This window comes from Sorex araneus, chromosome 2 (genome assembly GCF_027595985.1).
Source record: "Sorex araneus isolate mSorAra2 chromosome 2, mSorAra2.pri, whole genome shotgun sequence".
Classification (NCBI taxonomy): Eukaryota; Metazoa; Chordata; class Mammalia; order Eulipotyphla; family Soricidae; genus Sorex; species Sorex araneus.
Window position 1 is genome coordinate 159,140,483 of NC_073303.1, and position 27,450 is coordinate 159,167,932.

General features: G+C 40.0%; 1 non-coding gene across 1 annotated transcript; it reads right to left on the minus strand.

Moving 5' to 3' along the window:
• Window positions 1–8,421: 8,421 nt before the first annotated feature.
• LOC129403026 (small nucleolar RNA SNORA1) lies at window positions 8,422–8,546 on the minus strand. The gene has a single exon (XR_008629016.1). It is a non-coding gene; the product is annotated as a small nucleolar RNA SNORA1 (small nucleolar RNA).
• Between the last annotated feature and the right edge of the window lie 18,904 nt (window positions 8,547–27,450).

Genomic DNA, 27,450 nt, shown 5'->3' on the forward strand with positions numbered 1-27,450 from the left:
CATTGTTCATCGATTTGCTCGAACAGGCACCAGTAATATATCCATTGTGAGACTTGTTGTTACTGTTTTTGGCATGTCAAATATGCCACAGGTAGCTTGCCAGGATCTGATGTGCAGGCAAGATACTCTTGGTGACTTGCCAGGCTCTCCAAGAAGGGCAGAGGAATCAAACCCCGGTCAGCCATGTGCAAGGCAAACGCCCTACCTGCTGTGCTATCACTCCAGCCCAAATGTTAAATACTTTCCTGTAATGAATGAGGTAAATATATTTATCAATCAATTTTATTTTTTTTGTTTACTATTATAGTTCAGGTAGCATGGTTATAACAGTATTTATGGTATTGATATGGAAAGTGACCTCAGAACCCCTCCCCCACCCCATTCACCAAAATATTCAAGATCCTCCACACAGTACCTGTGATTGTTGCTTGGAAGACACACAAAAAATGGCAAATTGGAAATTTTCTAAAACTTGAGGAAAAACTAAATCGAATTATTTGAAACAAGGTATTGTTCTAATTGCAGTGTTTTAATGCAATAACTTGGCATTTTTGGTGCTCCTCCCTGTTTTTTACATTTTATAATGGACATCATTTTCTCATTAAAATTTTTTTTTCAGTTTACATAGTTTGAAAAAATTTTTTTTAAAGATTGAATCACAGTGATATGCACAGTTACAAAGTTGTTCATGATTGAGTTTCAGTCATGCAATGTTCCAAAACCCGTCCCTTCACCAGTGCACATTTCTTACCACCAATGGTCCCAGTTTCCCTCCCCCCCACTCACTCTCCCACTGTATGACAGGCTCTTTTCTTCTTTATCTCTCTCCCTCTCTTCCTCCCTCACTCTCTGCCTCCCTCTACCCTTCTCTCTCCCCCTCTCTCTCCCTTTGGGCTTTATGGTTGCAATACAGATAATGAAAGGTTATCAGGTATATCCCTTTACCTATTTTCAATACTCAGTTTCTGTTCAAAATGATCATTTCAAAATATTATTGTCATGTTGAACCCTTCTCTATCCTGACTGCCCTTCCCCTCCCACACTCTTGAGGCAAGCTTGCATCCATTGACCAGTTCCTCTGTCCCCTATTTACCCTAGCCTTGGACATTAGTCTCATAATATCTATCTATATCTCTATATATAATTATATCACACAAATGTATGTAGTCATTCTATATCTGTCCTTCTCCTTCTGACTCATTTCACTTAGCACGATACTCTCTATGTCCATCCATTTATAAACAAATTTTATGACTTCGTTCTTCCTAATGGCTTTGTAGTATTTCATTGTGTAGACCATAGTTTCTTTATCCATATGTCTGTTGTTGGGCACTCAGGTTGTTTCTAGATTTTGGCCATTGTGAATAGTGCTTCGATGAACACAGAAGTACAGATAGTATTTCTGCTCTGTGTTTTTAAGCCCCCGGGGTATATTCCAGGGGTATTGTTGGGTTGTAAGGAAATTCAATTTATAGCTTTTTGAGGAATATTGTTTTTCAAAAAGGCTGGATCAGTCAGCATTCTCACCAACAATAAAGGAGAGCCCCCTCTTACCAGCAACTATGCCAACATTGGTTGCTCTTGTTCTTTCAGATGTGTGCCAGTCTCTGTGGTGTGAGATGAGTCTCATTATTGTTTTGATTTGCATCTCCCTATGAATAGCAATGTAGAACATTTTTTCATGAGTCTTTTGGTCATTTGTATTTATTATTTGAGAAAGTTTCTGTTCCTTTCTTCTCATTTTTTGATGGGTTTGGATGCTTTTTTTCTTGTAAAGTTCTACAAGTGCCTTAAATATCTTGAATAATAACTATTTATCAGAAGTTCACATAATTTTCGTGAAATAAGATTTTCCTCAGAGAATCTATGCTTTCAAGCAGCATAGCACATTATTTACTACAAATGAGAGAAAATTAACGGTACAAACTAAAGAAAATCTATTTTTTTTCTTTAAGTATCATTTGGGTTTGGAATGTCACAGATAAAATAAGCAGCCAGCTATCATTCCATAAAATGAATTGTAGTGACAATTTCATTTTATTTGAATAATTACTCATGGTGCAGATTCTACAGGAGAAGCAGATCAAATGACTTATTTCCAGGGAAGATGAGATTCTCCAAAATAAACTAGAATATTGTACGTGAGAATTGACTGTTTCAAATGTTGCCCATTTTTTAAAACACATGAATGTAAAGAAAATATTTCTAAAAAATTTTATTTTATTTATAAAGTGTTCTTCATGATAGTGGTGGAATGATCCCTCTTTCTCATAAAAGAAAACTCTAAAACACATGTGGAGAATTGGAAATAACTTCTGTTCAATAGAGCAAGCCAGAGAGTTTTCCATTGCTTCACTTTTTCTTAATTTATTTTCAGATTTGCCAGTGATGTTTCAAAATCAGAATTTATCTTGGAATTGCGAAGCTGCAGGTTTAAATGGACTTTCCATTAATGAGCAGGTTTAAGCATTATTCTATTTTGAGAATAGTCAAATTAGTTTTGACTTGAAAGTCTAAAATGGAGAGCTTGGAAAGGTTTGTAAAATCAGATGATTCTTTCTCAGTTTTATTAAACCATCTCGGAGAGAGGAGGAATTTGATAATGCCTGTGAATGTGTTGTAAAAACATGGGCTTTGCCAGCATTTATCTAGTGCCCAGTTTGGGCCTACATTGATTGAGGACATCTAATCATTTCTTCTTGTTCTTGGCCTGTAGTACTCTATGCTGCTTTCCAGGTTTATGCTCTCATCAGAACCTCATAGCGACCCCCAGCTAAGGCAGGCAGCAGCACAGCACGAGTGTCAGCCCCTTACTCCCTATTCCAGAATTTACTGAGGAAGCATAAGTCTTACAGGTAAGTTGCAGAGATAAGGCTGTTTACCTGTACTTCAGTTTCTTCAGAATTTTCTTTTAACTGTTATAGGAAATATCGTCCCTAACAACATTCAATATAAAGCAGAGGATTGGATTAAGTGAACCTAAAGTGGTCATTTTTCACTGCCAAATTCTGTGGCTAAACATAATAATAGATTCACCTTCTTTATTTTTAGGTTGGTTTAAGGGGGAGATAGCATTACTCTTCCCTGGTTACAAAACCATTCCTTAGAGGCAGAAATAGGAAGTGATTGTCTTGAAATCTTTCTCACTTTACGTTTCCTTTCATTATCAAGGCGACTGGAGAGTATAGTGATTCCAGCCAACAGGGGTGATCATGAGATTTGATTTTCTAGTGTTAATCTATTTGCCAAAATTTACAGCATGTTATTCGGAACACACAAACCACTCAAAATCCTAGCCGGAAAAAAAAAGTCTAGAAACCTAACTCCTGTTTCAGTTCCTTGTAGGACGGAGCTGCTTTTGTCTTGACAGACAATGCCTCTACCTTGCCTCTCTTGTGAATATGACTTTTTATCTCTCTGTATGTTTTACAAGAGGTGGTTCCTGGTGGTACTTAGTTTTGTGATCATTTTTATTTTATTTTTTAATTTTTTTGGGGGGTAACACCCAGTAGTGCTCAGGACTTACTCCTGGGCTCAGAGATCACTTCTTGTGGGCTTAGGGAACCATATAGGATTCTGGGGAATCAAAGTCAGATCAGCCGCTTGCAAGGCAAGCACCCTATCTGCTATCTTTTTTGTACATGGCCACTGTGGTCTGTGCATATTCCTGGTTTTTCTGATTTTCTGTGCTTCAAAGTAACCCACTTCCCAGGAACCTGGGTCTGGTCACTCAGTGGGTTGAGTGACTGCAAGTACAATCTGGAGTTAAAGTGGCTAGCAGAACTATGAAATAGGTATATGAATCTTTCCCCAAGAAGACACTCTTGAGATGAAATCAGCTTGTCTACTGTGTGAGTCATCATCAAATTTACATTTCCAAAGAAAGTTTTTTCTGTGGTGCTTAGGGCTTTCTCCTGGCTCTTAGCTAAGAGATCTTTCCTGGGGATGGAAACCAGACCAGCAGATGCAAGGCAAGCACCCTCCCCACTGCCCTAGTGCTCGACTCCCAAAGAAAGATGTTCTAAAGTCAAGACATTGTTCTCCTTTGTATGCCTATCTCGGGATGACAAGATGACAAGATCAACGGGATGACAAGTGAGACAAGTGATACACACACACACACACACACAAACACATATCTCACAAATGTAGGGACTTGATTTTCAATCACCCATGTTTGTGAGAATGTGGGACCCATTGGTGGGGCATGGGAGGAAGGTTGAGAGAAGCAAATAATGGCGCTGTAGATAATGACATCGGAATCAGGTGGGCGGAGGTCAGATGCAAGAGGATTGTCAAGTCAAAGTATGATTTTTTTGAAAATTGAGTCAATGACAGAAACCACTGCAGAGTGCAAGTGTTGAGCCCAAAACTGTGAAGTCCAAGTACCAAATGGAGGGGGCAGCTTCCGGTGAGGGGGAAACACGCATTGAGAATGAGACATTCTCTCCAGCGCCTTCATCCTGCTTCCCCTGCTTTCAGGTTTGAATTGTTCCCGAGAGAAAGGAGCATCTTTCCTGCTGTAGCCCTGGCTGTGTCACACAAAAGCAGACAACGGAAAGAGTCTAGACAAGGCGAGGTGATGGCAAGGAGCAGAGTGCAAAATCACTCCAGTCCCTGCTTTCCCAGCGTTTACCCCTGCGGTTTTGGCCCCAGTTACTCAGCTGCTTCTCAATTCTGAAACTTAGCTTAGAGCAAAGAGATTTAGTCTAAAAGTTCTTATTTCCATAATTTGGGCAAATAAAATCATACTAAATGCAGTCTTTTTAAAAAAATTTTATTTTATTGAATCACCGTGACAAAAGTTGCAAAGCTTTAAGGTTTAAGTCTCAGTCATATGATGATCAAACCCCCATCCCTTCACCAGTGCACCTGTTCCGCCACCAAGAACCCTAATATGCCCCCTCCCACCCCCCAGCCCCCGCAACTGAGTGGCCAATGATCTTAACTTTATTCTCTCTATACTTTGGATACATTCAATATTTCAACAAAGAACTATTACTATTCGGAATTTCCCCCCAACAATCAATCCTAAATGCAGTCTTTTAAGTAATATGGAAAGCATTTCACGATGTGCACGTAGTTCTGCCTTATTGTATTGCAAAGTAAACATAAATTAATATCTGATGGCATTAAAAGCAAGCTGCCACCGATGCTACTGCTCTTCTATTTTACACTCATGGGCAATCTTTCTTTGTTTTTTAATTTCTTTTTTGTTTTATTTTTTATAAAGTTGTTCACAATATTTGATTACATTTAATATTTGAACACCAATCCCACCACCATTACACCTTCCCACCACCATATTTCCATCCCGAACCCAAAACTCTGTCCCCAAAGCAGAGAAAAATAATTTATTTTGTATTACTGTTGTGAAAAATTCGCTAAAAATGAGACAAAAATGGTTTCCTAGGGGAAAGTGTGAAGACTGTTGTATTTCACCCCAGAACCATGAGCCCTTCTATAAGAGATTAGTAACATGTTATTAAAGGTTGAGACTTGTGTGCTTATATCTATATAAATGTATAAATACATTTCCCCCTAAGATTGGTTGCCTTCTACTTTAAACCCAATCAAATGTGGTGTGATACTTTTTTCCTTTTTTTTTTTTTTGCTTTTTGGGTCACACACCGGTGATGCACAGGGGTTACTCCTGGCTCTGCACTCAGGAATTACTCCTGGCAGTGCTCAGGGGACCATATGGGATGCTGGGAATCAAACCCAGGTCAGCTGTGTGCAAGGCAAATGCCCTACCCGCTGTGCTATTGCTCCAGCCCCAAGGATGTGCTGCTCTTGGTATATTGGAGGTGTGAAGTATGAAATGTCCAGGGTGAGATTCTGGGTGGGTGAGACTCTGCCCCAGCATGTGAAGAGCAGCCACGAGCATGGCAGCGGTTGAGTTCTGGAGGTTTTTGGCTGCTGGAGCTGGATCCGCTGGGACGAGAGCAAGGCCAGACCTGATTTTCCACTCATTTCTTTGCTAAGACTTTGGCTCAAGCTAATTTGTGTGGGTTTTTTTTTTTGCTTTTTGGGTCACACCCATTGATGAACAGGGGTTATTTCTGGCTCTGCACTCAGGAATTTCCCCTGGTGGTGCTCAGGGAACCATATGGGATGCTGGGAATCGAACCCCGGTCGGCCGCGTGCAAGGCAAAGGCCCTACCCGCTGTGCTATCGTTCCAACCCCTCAAGCAAATTTGATTTTTAATAATATCATTTTAAGAATCAAAGGTAAATTAATTCAAGTCCATTGTAATGTTTATTTTCTTTTTACTTCACTATAAGGTCACTGATAAAAATAAGTTTTTACTTAGACGATTTGTAAATGTTCTTCATTTTTCATTCTGAGTTGTAAACTTTGGGGGTACTGACTATAATGTTTAGAAAAATATTTGTACCATTTGATAAAAACTTACCTGAGGGGCTGGACCAAATAGCACAGCCGGTAGGGCGTTTGCCTTGCACGTGGTCGACCCAGGTTCGATTCCCAGCATCCCTTATGGTCCCCTGAGCACCGCCAGGAGTAATTCCTGAGTGCAGAGCCAGGAGTAACCCCTGTGCATTGCCGGGTGTGACCCAAAAGGCAAAAAAAAAACCCCAAAACTTAGCTTAACTTATATGAACAAATTCTTTAAAATCTGAAGCTAGTGACAGTTATATGAAATATTAATATTGAATCAGACACGTAATGTACACTTGATCTGGATACATTATGTTTGGGAGACACTGCCTTTTTCCCTTCAGTCTTCATTAATTTACATATTAAGACTCAAACTTTCTTTAGAGGTTTTTGAAATGTATTTTTCCAAGAAGATAGTTTTGAAAATAACTATTTATTAAATATCTGCTATATACGACCACCTTTTATGGGAAAGTCAGAGCAGGTTACTTCCTGTGCTCAGGGAAGTTAGAGGAAGAGAAGGCTTCACTTAGAGCCAATAGGCTGATTCCTGAGGTTAGTCTTGAATGTGACCCTCAGCTGAATTTCATTTTCAGGTGAGTAGAATCAGAGCAGCTGTTTGGGCAAATAGATGGGTCTACTTATCAACACACTGAGGCTGGGAAGCAGCCAGAGACATGGTGTTGAATTGTTTGCAACTGAGATGACAGTGGCTTCAAAAGTAATGAACAGAGAAGGCATCACTAAGAAAATGATAGTTGGAGGGATCGGTTGGGATGGGAAATATATGCTGAAAGTAAAGGACCAAACATGATCTGTATTGCTAACCATAATGCCCCAAAGTAGAGAGAGAGTATGGGGGAAATTGTCCACCATGGAGGCAGGGGAGAGTTGGAGAGAGGGGGTTATACTGGGAAGATTAGTGGTGGGGAATGTGCACTGGTGGAGGGATGGGTGTTTGATCATTGTGTTATTGCAACTCAAACATGAAAGCTTGTAACTGTATCTCATGGTGATTCAATAAATTTTTTAAAAAAGAAACAAAAAAAGTAATGTTACCACACCACCATGATACCAAGGAATCAGCGCCCTTCACTATTTGATTCATCTAGTCTATCTCTGGCAACCTTGCTTCTGTGGTTGGAATCCAAAGGTTAGTTTTGGATTTTGTCTGTTTCTGGGATTTGTTTACTTTTAATTCTTTTACTTATAATTCTCACAAGAGAGAAATGATTTAGTATTTGTCTTTCTCCTTCTGACCTATTTTGTTTAGCATAAGGAGTGGATAGTATGTTTAGATCAGTAGGAGAGAAGGTGGTTGTAAGGAGTAGAGCACAAGCTACTGTAGTGCCTTACTCTGAGGGATAATGGGGAGTCTTTGGAGCTAAGGAACATGCAGGTTTGGGGGATTTTCTTTTTTATTTATTGACTTTGATCTGTTTGAATAGGAAGGGAATGAAGGCAAGAAGGCCAGCTAAATGGTCAGTGTTAGGAACAGGCATGCTGTGATGATGGGGTTATGGAAGGTTTTAAAGAAATGCATACTTTGAGGACATTGTAATGGGAAAGGTTGATAAGATTTGAAGACTGGCTAGATATGAAATAGAGGAAGAGAAAAAAAAATCAGATGACTCTAAAATGTCAGAAGATTCTAGCCCCCAGAAGTCATATGGTGTCTTTAAATAGAAAGACAGAACCTTAAATTGGGTATTGCTTTATGGCAGAAAGGAGTCTTTGTGAAACTCTTATTGAGAGTCTTACTGAGAAATAATTTCTGCTTTACGAGCCCTGTCTTCTCTTGAGTTTTTGTTTTGTTTTGCTCTATTGGAGAGCTGATAGTGACTTTGAGGCTAAGAAAAAAATGCATGAACAGTTCTGCCTAAAATCTATAGACTTTTTTCTAAGATTGGTGACCTGGTACATTCCATCTTAGAGAGAAAATTAATACCATCAAGATAAAGATGATGACTTCTTTTCCTTTTTGAACAATTTTCAAAAAAATTAAGTTATATTTTATTTATGCATGTCACAGGTCCCATTGTTACCTCAGCAATGAGCCTACTGTGATGGAAGCATGCCTGTGTGTCAATGTGGCCACATTCACCACCTCTGGATGCCAGGGCCCACGGGCATATAGAATGAGGTCCTGTGTTTTTGTCTTTTAGTTTATTTTTTTAAATTAAAAATATTTTTTTAGTGAATCACCATGAGATACAGTTATAGACTTATAAACTTTTGTGATTACGTTTCAGGCATACATGAGTTTTTAAAACACGGTCCATTCCTGTCCCTTTCTTTTTGCCAGTGGTGGTGTTTCAGTGACCATAGGTCACACACTTGATTGTGATGCTTGCACAATTTTAGTTCTAGTCCTTTTCCCACTGTTAGGAGGTGCACATCAGGTCTTGTTGCTAGTACATTTAGGCAAAGATGCCTGCAGAGGGTGATGTTCTTAGTTGTGATACTCATGCACATTGTGGTTGTAGTTCTTGTGACAGAGGGTTGGGGGGTGGGGGTTGTTGCTCACTGTGGTGCTCACGCATCTGCTTGCCTGATGTTGCACTGCCTGGCCATGATGCTGACAAGCTGTGGTGCTGGCCAGGGGTCACATCTTTTGTTGTGCTCGCACACACCTGACTGTGGTGTGACCAGAAATGGCCTGGAATGCTCCAGGGAATATGAAGGGCAGGGCTGCAAGGCTCAAACAGTCAAAACTACCAGGATCATGTTTCATGCATGTGTGACAGCAGGGCTGACTTTGCTTGCAACTTGCTGCTTCCCAGGCAAGAATTCTAAGCCTTTGAGTTATTCCTCTCGGCTCTCAAGGTTTGTTTCTTTTTTTGTTCTCACATGGACTGGTTAGCTTTCTTTGCTCTTTGGTAACAAAATTAGCTGCTAATTGTGCCCTCAATAATTTATACATTCATGCTGTTAACTCCAGTGAGGTTATAAAATTGAGAGAGCAAATGAAAAAAAAAACCCTTGTGTTTTCAAATAATGGATATGTACATCATGCACACATGAGAGCACGTGTGCCTGCACACACACACACACACACACACACACAGACACCTTACTGATGGTGGGTTAGTATTTTTGTTTTTTGGGGGCCACATGTGCTGGTGTTCAGGGTTTACTCCTGGCTCAGTGCTCAGAGATCATTCCTGGTGGTGCTTGAGGGACCATATATGGTGCCAGAAAAAGAACTAGAGTCCATCAGTTACAAGGCAAGTGCCTTGTCTCTTATACTACCTCTTTCCTGTCCAGTATTTTTAAAAGACCCTTGTGTGCATATTAACCCTAAGTGTTTTAGGCTTCATCAGTGAATTGCCCCTTTTCTTCCTCCCAGAGAAACATCATGCTCTTGCTAGTTAAAGAGCATGATGTTTAACTAAATCCCTAATTTAGTTAAAGTTTATTTTTAACCTTTGCTTTGTATTTTACCTCTCATTTTCTCAGTCCCCCAAGTCAGTCTTGATTACTTACAAGCCAAAACTTTCGGGCAATTTTGAACTTTGTATTTGTACTGCTTTGTATTTGAAATGCTGTATATTTGTACTTGCTTTTCTTTTTTCCCTATAGCCTAAATTCGGATGAGCTTCACACATGAAGGAACGGGCAGAGGAACCCAGGTGTGCAGGACTCGGGGCTGAGATCTCCAAGCCTGCTCGATGGGGACTGGGCCTCCTCCACTCATATCCCCCATTTTCCAGTAGCTTGGCAGCCACACCCACAAATTTCCTCTGGTGCCGTGTAATTCCACCAATGGCCAAGATCCAGGGACTATAAAACAAAGCTGCTGGAAGCGACTTCTTATAGTCTAGTTTTCTCTTTCAGAGAACCTGGCAAGGTACCGAGAGCATCCTGCCCACATGGCAGAGCCTGGCAAGCTTTCCTGGCATATTTGATATGCCAAATACAGTAACAATGATGGGTCTCATTCCCCTTAACCTGAAAGACCCTCCAGTGAGACACTGCTGGGAAGGAAGAGTAGAGAGGCTGCTAAAATCTCAGAGCTAGGACGAACAGAGAGGTTACTGTTGCCGGCTCGAACAAATCAATGATGAACGGGATGACAGTATTACAGTTATTCTATAGAGCAATGTTCTTTGGTTAAACACAGAAGGACCATTAATGCTATGCTTCTAATATTTGGGAGTTGATTTACTCTGAAATATATCTGCTCCTGAGCATAATTACTTGGTCATTATTACTTGACTCAGGCTTCAGTTGCTATAGTTCCTAACACCCCCAAAGGGAGGTCCTGCCATGGGACTGGGATGGGCCCAGGGTAGTGGCAAAGCTATCCTGGCATAGAAATGGGACAATCTAGAAAGCATAAATGCATGATCTTCATGCAGACTGTTATGACTTAAGAGACAGGACCCTCATGGGGAAGGACAGGCTGAACTGGCCTAAGGACTTTGCCTGGGATTTAGAGCAAAAACCTTGTTTGCTCTCAGAGCCCAGAGAACTAAGTGTTGGGATCTTTATCTTTTACTGTGTTTATCCAAACAACTGTAAGGATTGATAACTTACACTACTAAAGGGAAAGATAAAAGCAATGTAGGTGTCCCTGGGAGACAGAGTGTCTCTTGCTTTAATCTCCCCCAAAGAGAATTTCCTGTTTTATCTATGTAACTTTCAGATGTCTTACCTATGTAAATATTCAATCACACCTATGTCCTTGCCTCAAGGCCCCTCAGATGTTCTGTAAGTATGTTATCAGTTCTGCATTAAATGGGCCATTTCACCATCAGGCTGTGGTCCCCTGTCTCCCTGCCTCTCTGTCTCTCTGCTGGGAGGGAATCTGGGGAGGTGGCTTTGGGCCACTGAACACAGACGTGGCACAGCAGCAGTGCCCCCTCCCCGCCCCCAATTCTTATTTTACTTTGTGAACTCACAAGCACATATTTCTTTTTTTTATTTTTGTTTTATTTACAAGCACGTATTTCTTTATTGATCAATTTACTATTTAACATTAGATTCCAAATGAATGATAAATGACTAAAATAAATTGGTGTTTTAATATTTAAAGGATTGGGTTGAACTACAGAAGAAAGACTGTTAACAGATAAACAGGTCTTTTGATGTGAACTTCAATCTAGGTAAATTTAACTTAGATCATGCATTCCTTTTTTAAAATTTTAATAGTGAATCACTGTGAGGTACAGTTACAGACTTAGAAACTTTCATGCTTGCATTTTAGTCATACAATGATCGAGTACCCATCCCTTCACCAGTGCCCATTTTCTACCACCAATGGTCCCAGCATCCCTCCCACCACCCACACCCTGACCCCCTACTGCACTGTGCCTCTGTGTCAGGGCATTCCCTTTTTCTCTCTCCTTTTGGGTGTCATGGTTTGCAATAGAGGCATTAAGTGGCCACCACGTTCAGTCTATAATCTGCTTTCAGCATGCATCTCCCATCCTGAGTGGGCCCTCATACCACCCTTTACTTGGTGGTCCCTTCTCTATCTGAGCTGTCTTTTCCCACAAGATCATGGATTCTTAAGTGTTTTTTTTTTTTTTAACTCAGGGCTGGAGTGATAGCAAAGTGGGTAGGGCATTTGCTTTGCACGCGGCCGACCTGGGTTCTCTTCCCAGCATCCCATATGGTCCCCCTGAGCACCTCCAGGAGTAATTCCTCAATGCAGAGCCAAGAATAACCCCTGTGCATCGCTGGGTGTGACCCAAAAAGAAAAAAAATGTTTTTTTTACTCATGAGCTCCATTTTGTGGGGAAAAAGGACTTGGGACATACCTTAGTTACTCAGGGTCAAGGTCTCTTCTGCAGTGCCCAGAGCTTCATATGAGAAGTTGAGGATTGAGCCAGGGTCAGCCGCATGCCATGTGAGCTCCTCAATTCCTGTTCTATCTCTCCAGTTCATTTGTGACCCCCTTTTCGCTCAAGAAATTTTTGTGTGACCCTGGATATATAAAACAGGCACATAAACCAAACATTTACTAACTTTATTTTAAAGCATTATTTTGTGACCTTCACATTCAGTTACATGACCCCATATGAGAAGCTCATTCTAAATTATGATTGCACTTACTTAAGAGGAATAAAACTTCTGATTCTGAACTTGCTTAGGAAATAAACAAGTTTCCTTCTCTAATAAGCATCTTGGAATCCATCTTCAAAGCACCACAGCAGACTCCATAGTAACAAAAATGACAGAAAAGCTTATTTTTAGGAAAAAAAATACCCCACTGGCAGGCGATGATAGAACAAACTGTCAAAAGTTGATATTAGGATTATTCTGGAAATTCTTGTCTTCTATGATAGCCACAATAGTGTCTTTGTCAATTTGAGCATAATTATTCTCTGTCTGAGACATTATTTACGAACAGACCTGTGTGACAGCTGGTATTTTGTGGATAAACTCTGTTTCAACATAATTAGATAAAATGTCAGTGGTAAAAGCAGAAATTTATATTCATGCTAACATACTATCCCAGAATTTAAAGTCAAAAGTTTCTTGGCATCTTGCAAACTGTCCACAGGTAGAGACCTGCCAAGGAGAGCTTTTCCTATAGGAAATGATGAGTTGGCAGTAGCTGTCATTTGTGAAAGCAAAATATGGCAGAAATAAAATAGCAGCAGGATGTTTAATACTTTATCTGAGGGGTGAGTACAGATCGAATAGTTAAGGATTTATGTCTCTTGCTTTCACCTGTTTTGAAATATTGTTTTGCAGCATCTACACTGAATCTTTGAAAACTTCAATTGCTTGTCATTGGTCAGGGAGCATGTTGTATTAAAAGGTCAAAGAAATTCATATTCAGAATATACACATTCAAATTTTGACATTTTCATTGGCTATATGATATTGGGGAAAATAATTACCCCTCTGAGCCTCAATATTTTCTTTTGTTTATTTTTTTATTTGATTTTTGGGTCACACCTGGCGAGGCACAGGGGTTAACTCCTGGCTCTGCACTCAGGAATAACTCTTGGCGGTGCTCAGAGGACCATGTGGGACGCTGGGAATAGAAACCGGGTTGGCTGCATGCAAGGCAAATGCTCTACTCGCTGTGCTATCGCTCCAGCCCCTAGCCTCAAGATTTTTATAGATTTATGGATCATACTAATTAAATCAGCCTTGCAGAAATTAAGTGAGATGCAATTTATGAAAAATTATATCACAAATAGAATATGAATATAATGATAACTTATTGTATATAGTACAGAGCTGGAATCTTAAAAAGAAAGGTCTCTGTAAAGCAATGCAAGATCCGAAGGGTAATATACACTAAGTGATGCCACCCTTTCATTTGAAGTGTTTCACACAGAGTAAGATATGTTTATGTGTTCACTGTTGGATCCTGTACATGTACTTCTTATTTGGGCAAGATCAGATTATGCAAAGATTCCATGAAGAACAATTCTGGTTTGGCGCATTGAAAAATGCAGATTCCTCATCCTTAAGGCATAGCTTGTATCCCTTTAGTTCTTATCATAATTTCATTGTTAATAATGTAACAATAGTGATTTGCTGGGACATACTTTTGGTATCCAGCTTCCTCTTACATTTCCTTTCACTTATTTTTAAGAAGAAACAAAATGAATTGAAGAAAGAGCTTGATTCACAGTGTCTAGTACCATTTTTTTCTTTTGTATGTTTGAAATGATTTCTGGAAAACTTTTGGAGAATTTGTAAGCAGTTTCTGCAACTAAACTCCTTTACTAGTATTCACATAGTGACAATAATTACTAGCATGTAAAATTATTCCTTTGCAAAGGGGTTTTAGAAATACCTCTTGCAAGTGATGCATTATATGTATATATATAATAATCTTAACATTTATATAATGCTAACATATATATATAGCTTCATAAAAATTGTAAAATTTCTCTTTACTGAATGTGATTTAATCACTATTAGAGTGACTTATACTGTACTCATGAATATTTATGACTGCTGTTATAAATATAGCTGCAAGCTGGAAAGTTGGCTTGGTCACATTCAATATTCCTTTCTGCCAGATAAATGACTCTGAATATTCTTGGCATTATTTTAATGACTGTTATTTTGGTGACTATATTTCTAGGTTGGCAAGATAGCATATCGGTTAAGGTGCTTTCCTTGCATGCAGCTGACCCTGCTATTATTTTCTTGAGTTATTGTTATTAAATAAGTTAAATAATAATAACTTAAATTTATTAGTTGTTATTATTTTGATAACTATACTTATAGGCTGGTGAGATAGTATAAGGGTTAAGGCTCTTTTCTTGCATGCAAGTGATCCTGAATGGATCCCTGACATCACATATGGTCCCCAAGTATCACCAGGAGTGATTCCTGAGCACAGGGCCATCAATAAGCTCTGAGCACTACTGGGTGTGCCCCCCCCACCCCAAAATAAAACACTAACAACGACAAAGAATCTACCTTTGTCACAATGGTTTTTCCTCTTGCTTTAATTCTTTGCATAGAGTACCAGTCCTCTATGGCCTTGCTTAGTTGAACCAGGCTTGGTGTTTCTTAATTGTTTTTTAGATATCTTGAAGTTCTAGGGTTCTGCTCATAAACAATGTGAGCCATATTTATGTTAGATTATTCCCTATTTATCTGAGGTGTAATAATTCTTAAGTTTTGGGACTGGAGTGACAGTTCAGCGGGAAGGGCATTTGCCTTGGCTGCGTGCAAGGCAAATGCCCTTGGGTTCGATTCCTAGCATCCCATATGGTCCCCTGAGAACTTCCAGAAGTAATTCCTGAGTGCAAAGCCAGGAGTAACCCCTGTGCATCGCCGGGGATGACTCAAAAAGAAAAAAAAAATTCTTATGTTTTGTCTTGGGTGATTTAGGAACCAAATTGATTTTGCCAAGTGATCTGAGTTTCATGCATGAAACTGACCTGAATTTCATGCAAGGCACGCATCTTACCTTTGTACTATCTCTCTAGCCAAGATGCTCTCTTAATTGTGTTATCTAAGAATGTCTTTTAGTTTTGCAGTTATTAGCCACTGAAACCCTGAATTCACTGCACTGAGGAACAGAAACAACACTACTGAACCTACTAGTACTTTACTGCTTATACCATAGTAACAATAAATAACAAAGATCAACAAAGTCAATAGGTATTAGGTCAAAGTTAATAGGGTCGATATCATTATACTTCTTGCCTCATTTTTTTCGATAGTTGTCAGAAATACATAAAAGTCCTTTAGATCATCACCTTCCAAAGATAGATTATAAATAGATATTCCTGCTGGAGCAGATGGTTCCTCAGAAAGAATATCAATGCCATAAAGAATTACAACAAGTGACAAAGAAATAGAAAGCTGTATGGAGTCTAGAGGAACACTTTCCTGAAAACCTTTTTATTCTTCTCACCAAGGTCCTCAGACAGTTTATAGAGAAAGAATGGGCTTTAAAAGACTATCCTAAGGAAAGATCAGTTCAGGACTGAGGAAATTAGTCCTGATGGAAAACATATGTTTTCTTGTTTCCTGCCCCCCTCCCCACTTCTGGTCAGGGTAGGTTCTGTCCTCCAGGGCTGCACGTACTATTTGAGCAGCAGGGAAATGAATTATTCTAAAGTTTGTGAAGGCCAGATTTAGTCATGCCCAGGATTGGGGGGATTGAGTGCTCCCTGAGCCTCACATATTTTGGAACGCATGAAAGAACAGAAGAAAGAAGAAATTTTGCCAAGACTGGCTTTCCGTTCAGACTTCCCTACATTCCAGAGTGGAGTGTGGCGTGGAGACGGGTTGCTGGTGGGACGTTTAGAATCACGTTGCTATGTTGTGGGTACTAGGACTGCAGTTTATTTGCTACTTTTAATTGCGTTCTATTTTGAGCTGGTGGACGATTTGGGTAGTTTTAACTTTATTAAGAATTAAAAATCTTTTCTAGCAATAAGAGTTGAAACACGTTTAAAAAATTCCTGAGCTAATTCATGATTACTATTTAAGCAAACCTGGAGGCTGTTTTATTGCCTCTGTCTACCACCGGAATACTATTTAGTTACTCACCAAGTGTTTATTTTTGTGTGACCAAAAGAATACTAGTATCTTTGTAAGCATTTGGGTGATCATACTAAAGATGAATAAATCTGGGGATCTGAAAGCTGCCTATTTTATCCTGAGAAAAGCTTAGGTGCTAGAAAAATCAGAATTTGTAATTATACCAGAGTTGGTAATTATGAGACTTTTTATCTGATAGACAAATAGATGTAGTTTTTAATGTACCAAGACTCGATAGCAATATTATGCTCTTTGCCATTTTAAGAAATATTTGGTACAGAAAAGATAAGCATAAGAAATTCAATAGATGTGAATTGAACCACTTTACCAGCTGAAAAAATTTAACTGTAGAATGTGTGCATAGGAGCTCTAAGTGCCTTAACCTGTGAGCCTTAGAGGCAAGTTTACATGTTGAGAACAGGAATTTATCCAAAGTCCACAAATTCATAATGTACTTGGCACTGTGCAATTAGAATACTTAATTTATCGACAAAAGGAGATTTTGTTCAATGATGTTTTCAGCATAACTGAGAATCCTGCACCCTCTGGGGCCGAATTGTTGCTGTGGCTTAGAAACTTCGTGAGAAAATGCTGTACAAATACAGAAGCAGCCCCGAGCTTAGAAGTCAGGCCTACTCCTAAATACTCCTAAATATTCCCCACCATTCAACAAGGGTTTCCTGAATCCCTGTGGTATTTCCAGGCACTTGGAAGTGTGTGTGTGTGGGGGGGGGGGGAAATACAGAGTCATCATAATCTACCCTTAAGGAGTTTACAGACTAGGTAGATAGATAGATGTGTTCCTGGAAACCTTGATAAATCCTGGAGTAAATGCATGCACAGAGCATTGGGAAAGAGCCTCTACTAAACTGGTCATTTCGTACGTGTGTCCTTGAGACCTGTATGTCAAATCAGCACAGCAACTCCTGATGTTTATGACACTAAAGTTTCTTTACCTCTCCTCTGTAATTCCATTTCCTATCTAACTGGCTACACCTCATGCAGGTGAGATTTGTTATTTATTTATTTGTTTTTGGGAGGCCATACACAGCTGAACTCAGGGCTGACCTCTGGCTTTTTGCTCAGGAATCACTCCTGGCAGTGTTCAGGTGACTGTCGGTTGTGCTGGGAATCAACTGGGCTCGGAGCCTGCAAGGCAAATACCCTAACTTCTGTACTCTCACTCCGGCCTTGTTTCGAAAATTTTATTTTTTAAAATTTAATTTTGTTAATTTTTTAAGGGGAGGTTTAAAATGACCAGTGAATTTAGATTACCTGGGGTCTTCCCCTCTCTCTCCTCCTTTACTGAAGAGGAGCACGTGGGTAAGAGAATGAGGCACGAGTTAACAGGAAAGAATTTTTGAGTTGGAACATCCCCTGTGGAGTACCTAATTCTTTTACCAACGCAGAGTACCACTGGATAACTGGCAGATGGTTACTTCACCCACCCTTCTTGAAGAAGCTCATTGTATTTTCAGGCATGACTAAGAATTGATTCCAATAAATATACCCTAGGCCTGAGTGATAGTACAATGGGTAAGGCACATGCCTTACATGCAGTAGTCATGGGTTCGATCCCTGGCACCCCATATGGTCCCTCAAGCTTGCAAGGAGTGATTCCTGAAGTCAAAGACAGGAGAATAAGCCCCAAGCACAGTTCTATGTGACCCCCAAACAAAAAAGAGTGAAAAATTCAAACAAATATTATCGAAATATTTATCAGGCTTGTGCCAAGTCTATTACGGGCTATCTCATTTCAACTCATACCTAAAAGTAGCAACTTTAACTAATGCCCTTTTCTGATGAACTCATGGAGCTATGTGTTTTCTCAGGTGTAAACCATCAGCAGTGGTGATGGTATCTGTGATACAGTGGGAGCAGGTGGGTGGAGCACCAAGTGAAGTTAATTTAAATTTCACGGTCAACAAGGCATCCAATCAGAATAGAGAATGGGATGGCTGGGGGTGGGAGATAGCAGCAGAATAAAGGAAGCCTCCAGCCAGTGGCACATGTTTTGGGACTCTCCTCCAGTGCGCCAGGATGGACTGCAGATCAGGTAGGACTCTCGCACCCTGACGGACAAGTGCAGGCAGCTTGCAGAGGTCCAGACGTTCAGGAATGCTCAGATTCAGGCAGGGCTCAATGCTTAGGTGGTGATACGGTGCTGAACACAGGAGTCTCACCCACGAGCACTGTGACCATGGTTGGAGACTAGGGTTGCCGGCTCATGATGACAGGAACAGCTGGGGTGCGGTTGAGAGAGGCTGGGCAGCACAGACTGAGTGCAGGGATCACTCCTGCCTGTGGCTGTGGCAGAGACTAAGGAGAGCTCTAACGTCAGGGCACCAGTCGGGTACGGTCCAAGAGAGGCCCAGTGACAAGGGTTTGGAAGTCACACACTGGGCTGGGATTCATGAGAAGGAATGAGTGACATCATACAAGGTAAAGAAGAGGCCAGAGCATTTGGGGAGGAAGCCGGAACTGTACTTAAGCAGTAGGATGGCATTTAACTTAAGCTTCTGAGTTTTGTATGCAAATCTTTCATACAATTGTCAAGAACCCACCAGTGCAAGGAAAATCCACGTTCAGGCTAACATCTGGATCACACTTGTATTCTCCAGGCACTCTTGGCTGTGGTGTGTGGGTGGTTGTACTCTTGTCTGCTGCACGGGTGAGGAAAACATCGCCCCTCTGCAGGAGTTAGCTGTGGGCCTGGGGCAGGACTCCAAAAGAGGCAGACCAGTGGGACGCGGAACGCAGACCTTGGATGATAAGCCTGACGACCTTGGTGCGCAGGAGGTGCGTCCTCGTGCTGCGCTTGGGAAGCTGGAAGCTGCCTTTGGTGGTAGGGCCCTGGAGGGAACTTTGGAAGTGGGTGTTTTAGGAAGTGGGACTCATCAGGAAGTGGCTGCCTCAAGGTTTCCTACAGAGCTGGCAGCCTCAGGGAGTCCCTTTTGCCTTGGGAACTTGCTCTCATTTCTGGAGTGCAAGCATCCGTTCTCAATGCTAATTTTCCTCTGGAGACCCCTTCCCAGGCTCACCAGCCCCGGTATGGCCCCTAGTCACTAGGCACCAGCAGTGAAGGGAAGATCCTCGGGCATTTCAAGATTTGCACAGGGATGGCCATGACCACCACGTTCCTGGTTACTGAGAGCTGGAGGGGGCGGGGGTGGTCTGGTGGAGGGAGAGGTCACTTCAAGGGTGTAGGGGTGGCTGTTTGTGAGATCTCCTTGCGTTTGTAAGACTTCAATGAACACGGAGTGCCACGCAACTTTTCAAACTGAGTTTTTATGTTTTAAGCTACATAGCGGATCTAGGTGTGGATTTGATGTTGGTGGGCTCCATGGGTGGCTTATATAAATCGAGGAGAAAGACGGTGTCTTTATACTCATCCGCCTCTTATTTCTCTCTCTCTCTCTCTCTCTCTCTCTCTCTCTCTCTCTCATGCTGCTTTCCTAGAAGTGGCACCAATTTACATCCAATAATGTATGAGAATTCCCTTTTCTCCACATCCTTGCCAATACTTGTATCCAGTGCTTTTTATATAATCTTTTGTCATGGTGTGAAGTGATCATCACTTCGTGTTTTTAATTTGCATTTCGCTAATAAATGATATTGCTCTCCTCCCATCCGTGCCCCTGGAAAAAGTGGATTCAAGCATTGAAGTGTTATGAGGGCAATAACACAAAGCCATGAAATAATATATTTTCTTATACTGATAAAAATGTGAGAAACTTAGTTCATTTTCCCTGCTAGAAATGATCACCATGGGAGAATGATTCTGTTTCAGATTAAGCATTATGTTCCACATTCATAAGTTATTTAATGAAGTGAGGGGAAAATCCTTCTGAACTATGATTAAACTTAGGCTTAATCATTTGAAAAATAACTTTGGTTAGTTGTTTGAAAATATTTTTAAGAGAAATCAATCTGGTTTTTGAACAAATAGTTCTTGCTCATGTTTATCTCTGTAGTTCAGTATGGAAATAATTTGTGATTAGAATAATGATTCTAGAAGTGTTTCCCTGAATCAGCACCACTAGCATTGCTTAGGAACGAGTCAGAACGAGTCAGAATTGTAAATTTTCAGATCCCCATCTGCTGAATTAGAAACTAGAGCCTTGGGCTTAAACACTATTTAAACAGGTCATCCAGGTAATTCTGATGTTAAATCAGAGAACCACTTAGCTAAGTTGGAGCTAGATCACTTTAGCCTTTGTGGAGCTATTCAATATTGTGTGGTAAAATTCTGGTGCAAGGGCATAAGAATCCTCCAGTACTGATTATTGCAAGTGGTTCGAGAACCTGGTACATAGAGATCTGTGCCTAGCCTACTTGTATTTTTATATCCCATTTACATTAAAAACATCTTTGCTCTTTTTTCCTCTCCCTCCCTTCCTCTTTTTCCTCTCCTCTCCTTTCTTCCCCTCCTTCTCCTTTCTCTTTCTTTGTGTATCCCCTACTCCACATATCCTTTCCTTTAAAGATTCAAACTATTTATTGAAGCTCCAAGAATATTATTTAAGTCAGTATTTCAACTTGTGTGTTTGTAGAAACACATGGTAATTAGTGATATGATAAAATAATATTTTAGAATTATTATTATTAAGTAGTTATATGATAAAATAACATTTTGGAACAATTGATAAAGACTTATTTTTCTGCCACCAGGGAGGTTCTGAGAATGACTTTTTTCTTTCATATTTTCAGTTGCAGAGACAGTCCAGATACTATAAAATGTTAGGGTTTGCCTCTTGTCTGGGCTAGTCTAGTCATGCTGACCTTTTTGCTGTGAAAAGTCTTGTCTTCACCAAACTGAGGTAGGACTCTGGAACACTGTGTCCAGGACAACCAGAATTTGTCATTATGAGAGACTTGTCATGAGTCTATGGCTCTCTGTGGGGCTAACGAGAAGAAAATATTATTTCTATTTCACAGCCAAGGACCAGGCATAGCCAAAGTGGAATCTAGCAAAATTACTACAAAGAAGGAACAAGATTTAAATTTTAAAGATGGAAGTTTGATATGTGCACTAAAAATAGACCAGGGTTTCCAAATCAGTATCTCCTAAAAGACATTACTTTTCAAATTTTATTTTATTTATTTTTTTATTTTTTATTTTTTTGGTTTTTTTGGGTCACACCCGGCGATGCACAGGGGTCACTCCTGGCTCTGCACTCAGGAATCACCCTTGGCGGTGCTCAGGGGACCATATGGGATGCTGGGATTCGAACCTGGGTCGGCCGCGTGCAAGGCAAACACCCTACCCGCTGTGCTATCGCTCCAGCCCCTACTTTTCAAATTTTAAATATTTTGGTTTTGGGGCCATACCTGGCAATGTTACAGTGCACAGGGGTTACTCCTGGCTCGTCACTCAGGTATTATACCCAATGGTGCTCAGGGACCATATGGGTGCCAGGGATTGAACCTGGGTCAGCTGTGTACAAGACCAAAACCCTACCCACTATCTCTTCAACCCTAATATTTTATTCTGGTAACTTAAGAAAAAAAAGGTATTCTCTATTTTTTAGGGTGAGAGGCCACATCCTATTACTTAGGAAATCATATGCAGCTGATAGAAATAGATTGAGCCTCACTCAAGGGAAGCACGAGACACAAATGAGATCTGTGCTCCCCTTGCTCCCTTATGTATTCTCAAGATCCCAATTTCTTATCTGTGGGTCACAACTTCATCCGGAGCCACATAATTTAAAAATTATGTTTTGAAAAAACATATGATTTGCTGTGGGCTGGAGCGATAGCACAGCAGGTAGGGCATTTGCCTTGCACACGGCAGACCCAGATTAGATTCCTCTGTCCCTCTTGGAGAGCCCGGCAAGCTACCGAGAGTATCCTGCCCGCACGGAAAAGCATGAAAAGCTCCCCGTGGTGTATTCGATATACCAAAAACAGTAACAACAGTCTCGCAATGGAGATGTTACTGGTGCCTGTTCGAGCAAATAGATGAGCAACGGGATGATAGTGATGCAGTGATTTGCTATCAGACAGTTATTTGAAAATCTATTTTATGGAGCGATAGCACAGCAGGTAGGGTGCTTGCCTTGCACAAGACCAACCCAGGTTCGATTCCTCTGTCCCTCTTGGAGAGCCCAGCAAGCTACCGAGAGTATCCCATCCAAATGGCAGAGCCTGGCAAGCTACCCATGGCATATTCGATATGCCAAAAACAGTAGCAACAAGTCTCACAATGGAGACTGGTACCCGCTTGAGCCAATCGATGAACAGGATGACAGTGCTATATATCCAGAGTCATGTAAAATTTTTTAAGTTAAAAGGGGTCATGAATGGAAAAAATTCAGGCTCATATCTAGATCAATGATGCCTAGTAGAAAGATAATGTTTTAGTACTTACAGGCAAAAGGAAAAATAATTTTTACATATTTTTTATAATTCAGTATGTATAAGATATTGTGAATTTTACCATGTAATTACTGTGAAGAATAAATGGAGTAGTTTGCATACTTTTTGGTACTAACTCCAATCTCACAGCATACCTCACTTTGTATTTATTACACTTTAAATGCTTAATAGTCACATGTGGGTGCGTGGCTGTCATACTGAACAGCATAAATCTTGACTCTCCCTTTTTAATCTTACTCTCTATTTCCACTCTTATACACAAAAGTGCAAAATGTCTTTGCAGATATTAAACTTCTTGTTTCTGGAAGTTTGAGAGGCTGGGTGACTGCTGCTTCGTGGGATTATTATAGAAATCTGAACAACCTGAACAATAGAAGTCTACTGATGGCTATTTAGACAACAAAGGTCTAAAATCTCTTACAATATCAAAGCTCTATGGTGTTAAGACAGAAGTAAAGTACAGAATTATGAGTTTGGAGAACTTCCTTGCACATTAGTCATTCCACTTTCTCCTGAAATCTATTTTCTCCTGAAATCTACCTCATCTTTTCTTTCAATATGGCTATCTATAGTGTACTTTATAGTTATAAATCACTTTGAAATTTTTTTGGAGGGACTGCCAGTACTTAGAGGTTACCACTGGCTTGGTGCTTGGAGACCCACAAAGCATTGGGAATTGAACCTGGACATTCTACAAGCAGAGAACTGTGAATTTCTCTCCAACTTTTTGTAGGCCACTCATAATAAATGCTAATGGTTAATTCATTGACTTCTCCACTCATTCAGGATTTATTGAATCATTGCACTATGTTAATCACTGTGACAGGAGCTGGAATGGATTAGCCACAGGGGAAAGGATAGGCACAGCTCCTGTGCTGAGGGTTCATGCTATTTCATACTCTTCCTTTGCGCTGGTTTCTAGAATTCTTTGTATAGCTTAAGTCACCAGGAGCTATAAAGCTACTAATATAAAAAAGCAATCTGCATTTGTTCCCTAATATAAAATATCTGTCCAGGGGCTGGAGCAATAGCACAGCGGGCAGGGCATTTGCCTTGCTCGAGGCCAACCCGGGTTCGATTCCCAGCATCCCATATGGTCCCCTGAGCACCGCCAGGAGTAATTCCTAAGTGCAGAGCGAGGAGTAACCCTGTGCATCATCAGGTGTGACCCAAAAAAGAAGAAAAAAATATGTCTATCCTTGAAGGCCAAGTTTTAGTGATGAGAAAACTGAAGTTGGAGTTCTTCTCTGGTGTTTTAAAAATAAGAATCAGAGCTGAAGAGAGTAAACCAGGTAAAGTGCTTTCCGTGCATGTGGGTGACCCAGGCTGGATTCTCAGCCCTGCGTATGTGGCATTGCCAGTAGTGGCCTGAGCACAGAGCTGGCAGTAAGCCCCAAGACCACCTGGTGTGGCCCAGAAACAAAAAATAATAAAAAGTAAAAAAAATTAAAAATTATGAATCATTTCCAGCATTAAAGAGAAGTAAAATCTGCTGATGTTTAGCTACACTTACACCTGGAATTGTAATTTGTATTAAAAACTTCTCTTTCAGCCAGCTGCTAGAATACTGAGTCTACTTTGACTCTGCTGTACATTTTTGTGCCCTATCCAAAAAATTAGAATTAATGGTTTTCCTGAGCCATGGTTGATTATTTTGTTGCTCATGCTTTAATGAAAGAAAAATGCATAACAGCTGGATATCAGAAAAACCAGTATTTGTCCTGGTAGAGAAAAAGTGGGCTGTATAACCAAAAGAAAATCATTTAGAGAAGTATTTCAGGGTTTAACAACTCTTCCTAGTAAACCTAAATATGCTCCATATTGTCCCATTTAATTCTTTTAGTATTCCAAAATATTTTGTTCAGTTTTAATTTCTAATTTTTCCTGGGCTATCTTCTAACAGCTTCATGTTACCACCAGAGAGCAGCAGAGATTTATAGGTAATTAATGGTATTCAAAATGCACCCCCCAAGAAGAAAAAAACCAAAATGCCCCCTCCCCAAAATGAAACCCTAGTCCCCACACCTCCTTCATTCCTTCCACCCCAACACACATATAACACAAAGAGGAAAAACTCTAAAAAAGGAACATTGGCCAATTGATCGGGTATCAAATGGCTAAGACGAGAAGTAGGCAGTTGATTAATTATCAGAGCTTTTTTACTCATTATCCTTTCTTCCCACCCGCCTACTGTTTGCTGAGGTGTTTGTATAATCATGTAATTTTTGTGATTTATGAAATTGGAAAGAAGTTTCTATTCTTCTGGGGGTTTTGAGGCTAGGGTCTGAGCCAAGTTTATGGTATATACTTGTGCATGCCACAGATCAACAGTGAACCCAAGGTTATGTTTGTTCAGAAACTTTGAGGAAACCCCAGTGCTGTTCTTGATTATTAGAGATTATCATACCTCTACCCATAGGCCAAATGCAGTCTATTGTCTGTATTAAGTTGATTCTCTCACAGGAACTTATTTTTCCATGGCAGTTGTGATACTACTGTGACAGAGCTAAGTAGCTGTAAGCGTATGAGCCTATGAAGTTTCAGTTATCATTTATGGAAAGATTTGCCAACTCATGCTCTATACCCCATCTATATTTTATTTTTGGGGTTTATTTTTATTGAATCACAGTGAGATACATAGCTACTGAGTCATTCATGATTGGGTTGCAGTCAAATTTGAATTGGGGAAAATATGGAGAAATGGAGCCCCTGTATCCATCTTGGCCCATTCCCACTTAACCCTCTGTGCTATTCAGGTGCAGGTCTGCCCACCACACCGCCCTCTGTGCTCTCATCTGTAAATGGGGTTTGTAGTGAGGAGAGGTTGAACTTGGTAACGCTTGAGATCCCTCCTAGGTTCAAAGTGTGGCAATGTTTTGGTTGAATTCTTTCTTTTTTTTTCTTTTTTGGGTCACACCCAGCGATGCTCAGGGGTTACTCCTGGCTTTGCACTCAGGAATTACTCCTGGCGGTGCTTGGGGGGGACCATATGGGATGCTGGGGATCGAACCCGGGTCGGCCGCGTGCAAGGCAAACGCCCTACCCGCTGTGCTATCGCTCCGGCCCCTGTTTTGGTTGAATTCTTACATGTAAACAGTTTGTAGATATATATATGTATTTTTCTTATATCCCTAAAGCTCCAATTTTAGTTCCATAAAATTTGTTGTCAGCTAGTTGGGCCAGCTTGAACTGTGTGTCATTGTCTTAATTTCACTTGAGAACAGAGGAAGGATAGGTTACCTTACTCGAGCTAAGTAAAACTATATTTTCTTTTCCTAAAGTCAACATTTGGACTTTATTACCAGCCTACATTTCATAACTTTTTCTTGATAAATTCTTTCTGTAGTTATTATTTTGGCTTAAAATTTTTTTTATTTACTGATCTCAAACTGTATTCATTTCCAAAGTGTAAATATGAAGGTATATAAGGTAAGAATTAAGTACTATAGAGTTGATCTTGTATTTTAGCTATTTCATTTGATTTGGTTTATTGGCTTATTAATTTAACAAGTACTTATTTCATAATTTAATTAGTCTTGGAAATATAGTAATGAAACAGCAGCTAATTAAAGGCACCCACTGGGAACACTTTAGGAGGCAAAGCAAAATGTAAAACAGAACATAATTTAGTCTTAGTATTTCTGTGTGGTCTTTTTCAAAATGTAAATTTTAATATAGCTAACACAGTATAAGCCTAATTTTTCAATTTGTTGCTTTATTTACTTTTAATTTATAGGCTACTCACTATAGAATATTTACAGAATACTTGGAGTAGGATACTTTATCAGGCTGTCACTCATCAGATTTTCTGTCCTGGAACAGATGTTTCAGATGTTTCTGATGTTCAAGCGCTTTAAAGGTGTAGTTACATACAAATGTCATTCTAAGCGTCCCAGTTATTTCAATTAGTTTAATTTTTTTTAAGACACTGTGATTTACAAAGTTGTTCCTAATTTGTTTCAGGCATAGCAATATTCCACCAGTCCCACCTCTAATGTCCCCTTCCCTCCACTAATTCCCCAGATTCCGTCCTATCACCAAGTCTGCTCCCTTGGCAGGCATATAACAAATTCATTTCATATTGTTTCAACAAAACTTAAAGGAGTGGCAAGTATAATTATAAGAAAATAAATCAATAAAAGTTAATTTTATATGATTTTTAAAAAATCTTTTTTAATATGAGAGTACAGCCATTAGTTAGGGCCATATTCAATGTTCTATGTTGGAAAGTTTCTCCTGTTCTTTAAAGGAGCTCCTTTAATGCTTCTTGCAAAACTGGTTTCGAGGCTATGAATTCCCGAAGATGTTGTCTGTCTATAAAACTCTGCATAGTTACTTGAATTATGAACAATAATATAGATAGAGTATTCTTGGTGAGGCGTTCACTTTGTTAAATTTTTAAAATATATCTTTCCGTACTCCTCTGGCTCTTAGTCTCATTTGATAGATCTGTTGTATCTCTAGGGCTTTCCTTTGTATGTAAGTCCCTTATTTTTATTAATCCTGCTGCATTCAGTATTGTCTCTATCACTGGGCTTTATTATTTTGAGGATAATGTGTTTTGAAATTTTCCTAATTGGGTCTGTTTCCACTGGGACCCTTCAGGCCTTTTGGATGTGAATATAATCCAGATGAATGTGATCCTCACTTCTGGGAAATTATCATAGATTATTTCCTTATTAATCATATTT